Source organism: Hippocampus guttulatus, chromosome 6, assembly GCF_054856545.1.
Source record: "Hippocampus guttulatus isolate MCC_2025c chromosome 6, RoL_Hgut_1.0, whole genome shotgun sequence".
Classification (NCBI taxonomy): Eukaryota; Metazoa; Chordata; class Actinopteri; order Syngnathiformes; family Syngnathidae; genus Hippocampus; species Hippocampus guttulatus.
In genome coordinates this window covers 21,167,732-21,177,773 of record NC_141266.1, presented here as the reverse complement: position 1 = coordinate 21,177,773, position 10,042 = coordinate 21,167,732, and positions in this window count along the sequence as shown.

Genomic DNA, 10,042 nt, shown 5'->3' with positions numbered 1-10,042 from the left:
TGATTGTTGTTAACCCGTTCAATAGTCTCCAAGCATCGGGTAAGTCCAAATTCGCAGTCTCCTGCGGTGTCGTATCATGTTTAGCCACAACGTTCTGGGCATCACTGAGCTCTACTGGAAGACGTGGAGTGTAATTCAAAGGAAGAACAAGATGCGCAGATGTTTCCCGACCAAACTCAAGTTCTAACGGCCAAACGGCAGGAACGTGTGTTTTCTCCGTTCAGGTGGCACTTGCTTGAAGCTTGGGAATTAGCACATCTGCTCTGCGATTTGCTGGCAACCTGTTAAGAGTGTGCCCACCTACAGCCTGAAGACAGCGAGGCTCCAGCACGCCCACGACCCTCGTGAGGATAAGCGGCTCGAATGATGGATGAATTAGCTCAGCGATATACTGTCGTGCTTCATATAGGATTATGTTAGCATTAAGCTAATGTTTCACTTGAACATTTTGGCGCTTGAATATGGTGGCGGTGCCTTGAGATTCAGCTTTAATTTGTTCCATGACCACAATCGTAAGACAAAACATTTCGAATCATATTTTCCTATTGAAATGCGAACAATCCGTTCTCTGCCTGCTCCCACGCAAAAAATAAATCCATCCATCCATCCATTTTCCGAACCGCTTGATCCTCACTAGGGTCGCGGGGGGTGCTGGAGCCTATCCCAGCCATCTCCGGGCAGTAGGCGGGGGACACCCTGAATCAGTTGCCAGCCAATCGCAGGGCACACAGAGACGAACAACCATCCACGGCCACACTCACACCTAGGGACAATTTAGAGCGTCCAATCAGCCTGACATGCATGTTTTTGGAATGTGGGAGGAAACCGGAGCACCCGGAGAAAACCCACGCAGGCCCGGGGAGAACATGCAAACTCCACACAGGGAGGCCGGAGCTGGAATCGAACCCGGTACCTCTGCACTGTGAAGCCGACGTGCTAACCACTGGACTACCGGGCCGCCAAAAAATAAATAAATAAATAAAATAAACGTTTTTGTGACACATCTTTGGAGCGGTGAGCCATTGCAACATTTTTCACATTGTGTCACAACCCAAAAAGAAATGCAGATCAGTGAAATGTCTGTAATGCACTTACATTGTATTAATGGCAATTCAACTTATTTGACATACGAGTAAATTGAGTTATACTCTCAGCCACGGAACAAATTGAGGGTCAAGGTACCGACGCACAACCTAACCCCTCAACCGTTGTGAAACTGGAAGAAAATAGCTCTTTTTTTTTTTCTCCCTTGGCGTAGGTTGACAATTGCGAGCAGCACAAACATCTGTCCCAGCTGAGTGGTGGTCTTGCAAAGACTTGAGCGGAGGTGATTTGTGACTACCTGGCACCTTAGGCGACAGCAGAAAGGTGAGGAAGATGGTGAGGGTGTTGGAGCCAACTCAAGGAAACCCACAGAGTGCCGTGTTTGCTAGGAGGGACTTGGATCATCAACAGGACTAGCCGTGTTTATCCTTAAATTATTTAGTCTGGCTTCCCCGTCTTTCTTTGTCATCCCTTCATCAGAACAATACTTTTAGAAATGTAGCTTATTTGCCACCGCGGAGGCGATAATTAATGACTTGCGGGCGATTCTGCAACGTGTTTCGGTGCACTAGTAGCCAGCTGAAGCTCGTAGCTAACTAGTTGCGACGGTGGAAGTAGCGCAGAGCTTCCCTCCGCCTCCGACTAACTGTGGTAGTTGACGTGAGCCGAGTGCTTCTTCTTTCTGTTGGCGGTTGTCTCGGCGCTTGATTCTCAGTTTTGATATTCGATGCGCTTTGATGAGGCGTAAAACGTCAATTTTGCCTCACAAACTGCGATGCAAAAGTTGCGGATTTGGAGCCTTTGGTTAATGGGCGGTATCATGTGAAACGAGTAAAGCCAAATATGTGCGTATGTGTGTAGTCAGGCCACAAACTAATAATACTGTCACAATATAGGGTTGTTGTTTTTTTTTGGTTGTTGACTTTAAAAACTATGAATTGTTCATTTATTTCTTCATTTGTGTGTCGAATTACATGAAGAACGCTACTAGTTTATTGATTGCTAGTTTGCATGCGGAATGAGGTCAATGATGTCAGGCTTTTCTCAGTCTGTCAGTCGAATCCTTGCACAAATGATGAGTCAGCGAAAACGGCGAGCACATCTTCTCAGAAACGTCAACAAACAGTGGCCCCGCATCTTTTTGGGTTTGTTTGTTATTTCAGGCAATATTAAGCGGCAACAGGAGAACCATGATGCTATCTTAGAGCAAAATCAATGCCTGCCATGCCCCCCCCCCACCCACCCGTGTGACCGGTTGTCACGTTTGGACTTCTGAGACCCGGAGAGGCCGAGTGAGTCGGCCGGGGGTTAACGAGCGCGGGGTAAACATGACAATGTGATACCGCGCGGAATGGATCGTCCTGGAAATGAATCAATGCATCGCAAGTCCATATTCTCCAACTTCTTTTTACACTTGTAAAATTGCTCAAATCACATCAAATAAAAACTGTCTGAATAGTTATATGTATATTTCTCTCAAAATGTTTTCCAACACTGTGTATGAATGAACGGCAAATCATGAAAAACCTTTTTCAAATCGCAAAGCCGATCATTAAAATTGAAGAAGGCAAAGGGCTTCTTTTTGCGCTGTTGGATGCAATCGCCCTGCCTGAGATTTTCCACTCACCAGCGCCAGAGCAGCAAAGGGTTGGAATGTTCCCGCTGTGTGTTTCATGATCGACTTTTCCTCGAGCTGCAGACAGACGGAGTGTGCCTATTCCAGAGGCAGACTCCACAGCACGCATTAACGCTTCCTCCCACATGCACAAAGGGGCCAACTTCTGGGAACTTTCTCTTTGGACAAGCCGAAACATACGCCCCACAAGGGGACACATATTCCAATCGAGCTTGTCTGTAAGTTTTGTTGATGAAAAGACTTTGTGGGGAAAATAAAACAAGAGAGAAAACTCCCCAAAGCAGCTGTGTCCATGTCCGGTCCTCCTCGAACCGCTACCCAGTCTGTTTTAGAGGCCTCTCTCCTCCAACACACCTGATTCAAATCCATCAGCTCCATCAAGCAAACGTTGCAGAAGCCTGAGAACAATCCTGATCATTTCAATCGAATACTATCACTATTTGTCGGCAGCCATTTTGGAGCCTTTTTGTCTGATCTTTCAAGAGCCGCATGATTATTGTTGAACAAAAATGTCTTTCTGGCCCAAAAGCAGAGAAAATGACATTTTTGTGAAAAGAATCAAGTCAGGCAGAGTTACGACTTGACTTTTGTGACACCGTGAACTAAAAAAAAAAAAAAAAAGACCAGGAAAGGGCTTTTAAAGCAAAAGAATAATTTCCTTATATAAACATGACATGAGCGATGTTGACTCACAGTCAGATGTGATCATGTCCTTTCGTCATCAATTGTTTTTTTTCCTGAAATCATTTGTTCTGGAGGATTTTAGAGGCATCTGTGATACGCCTTCCTTATTCTTTTTTTTTTTTTTTTTTTTTAAATTCCAGAAAGATGAAAGCCGTTCATCACATTGCAAATTGAAAGGCGTTGGAAAATCGACTCTCGCCGCAAAACTCACTGGAGAGTTTTTCTTTGATGACAACAGCCCACCAGTATTAACCTGCAAGCTCGGGCCTATCTAGTGGAGACAACAACTTCAAATCAATATGCTTCAAGTGTGACTTAAAAAAAAAAAAGTCTAGCTGTCACCCATGGTACTGTTGTAAAATGTGATTTTTTTTTTTTTTTAATGAATCACCCTGCAGGCATTCAGGTATGTGCGACTTTGCAAGACACCCCCGCAAACACCCCATCTGCTCCATTTCTCTATCTGAAAGCTTCAATTGAGAGAGCTTTGTCTTTCACACAATGGGAAACATTTGGCCCATGATATCAAAGTAGAACTATTCTCAATAACATACTTTTGTTGCAGCAGAAAGATAATCCATAACGCTTTGTGTGCCTGCATTTTTCTTCTTCTGGAAGTTGCACCTGATGAAGTTTGAGTGTCAGATGTGTGACCTTGGCAAAATTTGAACTCATGCATTTGGATTTTTCCTTTGGAAATTGTTATGCTTCACTATTACTTTTATTAGCCTTGTCGAGATACAAGATGACGTTAAGTATTTTTTTTTGGTTTGTTTGTTTTGACTTGCGAGCAAAAACGCACTTCACAACAAGCAGCAGTTTGGCAAACGGTGAACAACAAGCTGGTTTTTGTCATTCCCAGTTCAAGTTAATGCTAAAAATCAACATCAAACAAAAAGAATGACACTTTGTGTGTTTACAGCAACCACAAAGCTTTGCCTTGAAGTCCACTAGCTGAGTGCTAACACATAATGGGAAACACCAGAGACTGGCTAACAAAAGTAGCATTAGTGTGGCATGTGATAACCCTGACAAGTGGCCACCATCTTTGTAGGATTTCCCCAAAAAATATTTGGAGAAATAATAGAGTTACAGTGTATCGCTCCCATTTGAAGGTGTTTTTTTTTTTGGGATCAGATTTTCTGTCAGCGATCTCATGCAAAAACAAAAACAAAAACAGATGAATGGGTGTCACGAAGAAATCTTGCTCAACGCTAACGAGATCAGGCCAGATTGCAACAGGAGTAAATCGCATCGTGGGAGGCGAGATGTAACTGTGATTGAGAGGAGCTGGACACCCGACAACCGCCCTCGCTCCAGCCCCCAAAACTCCTCCTCTGGTTTCTGCTCATCTACACAAGCCTCTAGTGTCCACAGCTCGGCTGCTAATGACGGTCTGGGATGGGGTGATCGGGTTTCACATTCGCGCACCTCATTGATCCTGGGTTTGCCCAAAGCGTGATGATCAAACACACACGCACGCCCCCACGCGCGCACGGTAATAAACACAGACTAATGCGGGCATTAGAGAGGCAGGGTGTGGATTCAGCCTGCGATGCCAGGGAAACAATGACGTGCTGGTGTGAATGTCAGAAAAGATGAAGAGGAGGAGGAGGAGCGATGAAGAATCGGAGCCGGCCGCTCGATGAGGAGAAAAGAGGCGGGGGGGGGGTGAGGCCTTGGAATGGGCAGCGGTGGGGGATGTGGGGGGGCTTGCTGGTGGGGAGGGCCATGTTGAGATTGTGCAGATAAGAAGCGCCCGTGTGGATCTTGTTCCACTAGCTTGTTGTACTTGCGTTTATCTGATAAGCGGCGGTGGCTGACATGTGCTCGCGTGGCCCTAACATGAGCGAGGTCACGCAGCGTCAGGAGCCCCGTCGTCCAGGAATCTCCACAGTCTTTTTTTTTGGGGGGGGGGGGGGGCTGAATTTTCCGAAACAAAAGTGGAGCTGGGTTGAGAGATGTTCGTGCGAAGTGCTGTTTTACAGGTTTACGGGTAGGCTGCAAATCACGCTTCCAAATACAAATCCAAATCCTGCTTTTCTTTTCCCGCTAAGTAGCTACTATCGAAGATTTTTATGAACTCTTGTCAGACACGACGGCTCCAAGTAATCAATTGACTGTCCACCTTTTGAGAAGCAATGAAACCAAGTGATGAATGGCGGAGCCCCACAAAAGTCTCCGAGACTTTTTGTTACCTCGACCTCGGATACTTTTGGAGAAACGTGCGCAAGTACGAGCATGTGCGTGACATAACACACGTGTAACATAAATGAGCAGCCGCTTAATGGCCGCCTGCAAACATTTACCGCACTGCAAGTGTAAAAGCCTTCCCTTGTACATGGTCCAAAAGAGCTTTTACTCACCCGCTTGTCGCTTGCGTTACGCCCTGGCTCTGCGTTTCCTCCTCCTCCTTTCGCCTCCGTCCCCGATCATCAAAATGAAAAATGGCGGCTTGTCGTTGAATGGCAGGACAGAAGAAAGGACAAGGGAACAAAAAAAACTTTTCAATTCTATTCACGTTGTTCTGAACACAGAGCAAATCCATTTCATTAACCTGAGCATGTTTGGAACCGGACCACCTGGAGGTCTTCCAGGACTGGATGTTTATTCTTTCTTCTTTTGAAATATTGCAACCCAACAATGTTGCGCCCCATTCCTATTGAGCCTGGAAGTATATTGGTCCACTCATTTGTCCTCCTAAATGCGACAATTAACACGAAGGCCGGCACACACGCGGCACTTTTCCATTAGCCCCCTTCCAAAATCACTTTTGCGCATTCATCTGTGGTCCATATGAAATTGTAAATATGATACAATACTGTTGTAAAACAAAATAGGTCTGTTGTAATCGCTGTATTTTCGACTAGACGGTGGCCAGCTCTCTGGCTGTCTTGTCTTAAAAGCGGAAATGGATTTTCCATCAATATGTGAACGCGTCTGCGCGCCTGATGGGGTGTACGTTGCGACGTCGCCACATCACGTAAAGGGAATTCAGACCGTATTGGCCCGAATATAAGACGGTGTTTTTTGCATTGAAATAAGACTGAAAAAGTGGGGGTAGTCTTATATTCGGGGTCTAGACATTATACCCATTCACGACTCTAGATGGCGCCAGATATCATTGAAGCAAATGCTGAACTTGACTCCCCAGGCCAAAGTAAACCCCTGTCACGAAGAATAAAAATAAAAATAGCGGTAGCACGAAGAAAAGAGCAAAAGAGAAGAAAATAATAGAAGAGATAACAGAAAATGGAGAAACGTAGCGACAATGTGGAGAAAAGTGGGTCGAAGATCGGTCAGGTTAACCGGCAGCTGAAGAGAAGTTATGATGTAATTTACATTTAAAAAAACAGAAGCCATTCATTTACGAATGTGATTGCACTTAGTTTACATATTTAAATGATCAGATATTAAGATTTGAATGAGGCAAAATAACATGCTTTTTCTCTCAAATATATTGTTATAATCATTTGTTTCAGATGTACTGTAATTATTTTCTGTATAAAAATGTATTTGGTGTTCAAAAAGTCTTTTTTCCAACTTGAGTCTTGAAAAAGAGGGGGTCGTCTTATAATCAGGGCCGTCTTATATTCGGGCCAATACGGTATGTTGAATCACACCGACCAACGACATCAAATGCCCGACGATTTCATGTCTTCCATGACGCCTGTTAAAAAATTACTTGACGAATAAGTTCGCAGGTGGCAGTTCCCCAAGATAAACACTCACAGCAGTGAATGAGTTCATCTTGACTTAGTAGTTGTTATTTTTTTTTCATGCTCTGACAGTTTAGACACTCAAGCTGTCGGAGCTTCAGATTCTTGACTTGTGAACTGCCGGTTGTAACTTTGACTCGGATCGTCATTCGGGATTGTTAGTTTGATTTTGCATCGCCGGTTTAGAATTGATCGTTTTGACTTTAAACGCAGAGACCGTTTATCCTCATTTGAGCGCACTTCCGTTTTGTGAAAACTTTGAGGGACATCATCCCACAAAGTCGGGATGTTCTCCCAAGCGGAAGACATCATCCCACAAAGTCGGGATGATGTCTTCCGCTTGGGAGAATTTTCCACCAAGTTGATTTGTCCTGAATTGAAATCTTTGAAAACTCACGTCGGATTGAGGCGTTTCAGGCGAGTGTGGCTGTACAATAGATCCCCATTTGTCACAAACTCACATTCCGCAATATTGGGAAAAAAGTGTTTGTTAGGGCGGCCCGGTAGTCCAGTGGTTAGCACGTCGGCTTCACAGTGCAGAGGTACCGGCCTCCCTGTGTGGAGTTTGCATGTTCTCCCCGGGCCTGCGTGGGTTTTCCCCGGGTGCTCCGGTTTCCTCCCACATTCCAAAAACATGCATGGCAGGCTGATTGAACACGTGAAAAATTGTCCCTAGGTGTGAGTGTGAGCGCGGATGGTTGTTCGTCTCTGTGTGCCCTGCGATTGGCTGGCAACCGATTCAGGGTGTCCCCCGCCTACTGCCCGGAGACAGCTGGGATAGGCTCCAGCCCCCGCCCCGCGACCCTCGTGAGGATCAAGCGGTACGGAAGATGAATGAATGAAAAAGTGTTTGTTATTTATTCTAAGACACACTGTGAAAGTTTTCAGTACAATATCACCGTTTTGCGTTGTCCGAGCGATTGCATACATGGCCGGCATTATGTATGTATGTGGAGATGGTCTATTTTCTTTGGAACTTTGCGGTAATTACAAGCTCGCTGGAAACAGCGACCGATCTACAGATAAAAGCCGGCTCATTTTTCCTGCCGTATTTAACCAGATTAGCGTTTTTGTGCATTACGATGATTGACGGCCACAGGAGGGGTTAATTACGACACTTGGCTTTTCAATCAATCTCCCGCTGTCAATACCAAGATAAATACGCTGCTCGGGACGACGCTGGCAGGAAACAGACGCGCTCATTGTCGTGTCGTCGACCCGACCCGCGTTATCGAACATGTTTGCTTGTCGGTAAACAACCCACACCAGCGCGCCGCCCGCCTCATTTGTTGCCCGGTATCACAAACTAACACGAACCAAACGCGTTGTTGGATTGACAAGAAAATATGAACAATTTTGCGCGCAACTGAACCTGTTTTTCTGCTGGGCCGATATTTGGCCGAGCATAAACTCCAGACATTACTTTTTGGCAAGTGACAACCGTCGACTATTCCCGGGGCCGAATTTTGTTCCCAGCAGGTCGCTGGCAATTCATGGCAGGTGTTTTACCCATTGTAGGGAGCAAGTGTTTTGCCCCTTTCGTGGCTCAAGTCCAAATGCAATTGGAACAGTCAATTTCACCACAGTGTTGACATTTTGACATTGTGAGACCAAGACCACACCTACAATTGATTAACAGTATTCTCTTTGGTGGCAAGATTATTTGTTGTTTTTTTTGTCGCGCAACAGGAAAGCCGGAAACGAACTGATTCCATTTCTTTGAACGTTTTGAACTGTATTTTGTGCTTGCTGCTGCATCTTGGCCAGGACTCTCTTGAAAAATTGCTTTTCATCTCAAAAGGGATTTTTGCTGGTTCAATAAAAAGAAAAAAAAACAGAACAGTCTTCAAACAAGAAGTGGACACTGAGCTTAGAGGCTCATCGGGAGGTTACAGCAGAGAGACTGGAAGAGTCACAGAAAGGCATACAAGTAGAAGGCCTCGGAAATTTTGATGCATCAAACACCTGTTGTGAGTTTTGCCATTCAACTGCTTGTTGTCAAATGGAAAATCGTGCAAAAAAAAAAGGGACTGAAACATTGAACCAAGGCGCATGTGCACCCAAATTAAAATCGATTGTAACGGTGCATTTGCTGCTCATTCTGAAATTCCATCCCATAGCCCAATATCTCCAGTCTTTTCGCAAGGAGTGTAAAAGATGACAAGATGGTTTTCTACAAATGAACGACAGGCACTGCAGCTCGTTTTATCTTCTTCATGGTCTCTCGCCCTGAGCCCTCTCAACACTTTTGCTGTGAATAAGCACTTTGTCCCGCAGCACTTTGCTGAGCTAAGCCCCAGAAAAAAAAAAATTAGAAGAAGAAGCGCGTGAAAAAGTTAGAGTAATTAAGGCAGCAGATAATCCTGATGACAGCAGCAGAAAAAAAAGGGGGTTTTAGCACATGGGCTGTAATTGTGGTCGGGACACGGCGACCTCACTCTAGTGAGTGGACCGACTGGGTGGGATGGGGGTGGGGCAAGGCATTTGTCCCCGGGGTAAAAGCGGCCGCCACTTCTGGAGACGTTTGAGTGGTGGAACTGATGAGATATCTGCGGCAGTGCGAATGCTCCAACGGCTAAAGGTTTCTGCTTGCCTGCTTCACCTGTTTGATCACATCTGGAGGTGGAGGTGGAGTTCGAGACTCCAAAGGCAACGTTGATGGATAAGATCTGTAGCGCCGTCGAGAAAATAAGCAAGGGCCATCTGTCACACAGTACGGCTTGCATTTATTGCTCAAATCACTTGAAACTTGACTCTTTTTTTATTTATTTCTTTTTATATTTAGCCGCTCCCATCTGGAAGGTAATCATGATCGGGAACAAGCTCTACTGTAGGTGAGCCTCAACATTAATGTTAGCCTCAGCTCGCAGACAATACGAGACTAACTACTTTTGGGACTTGACATTTATTCCTAGGTTGGCCTTTCCCAGATCGCGAACATCTCAGCTGGGAATCTTCC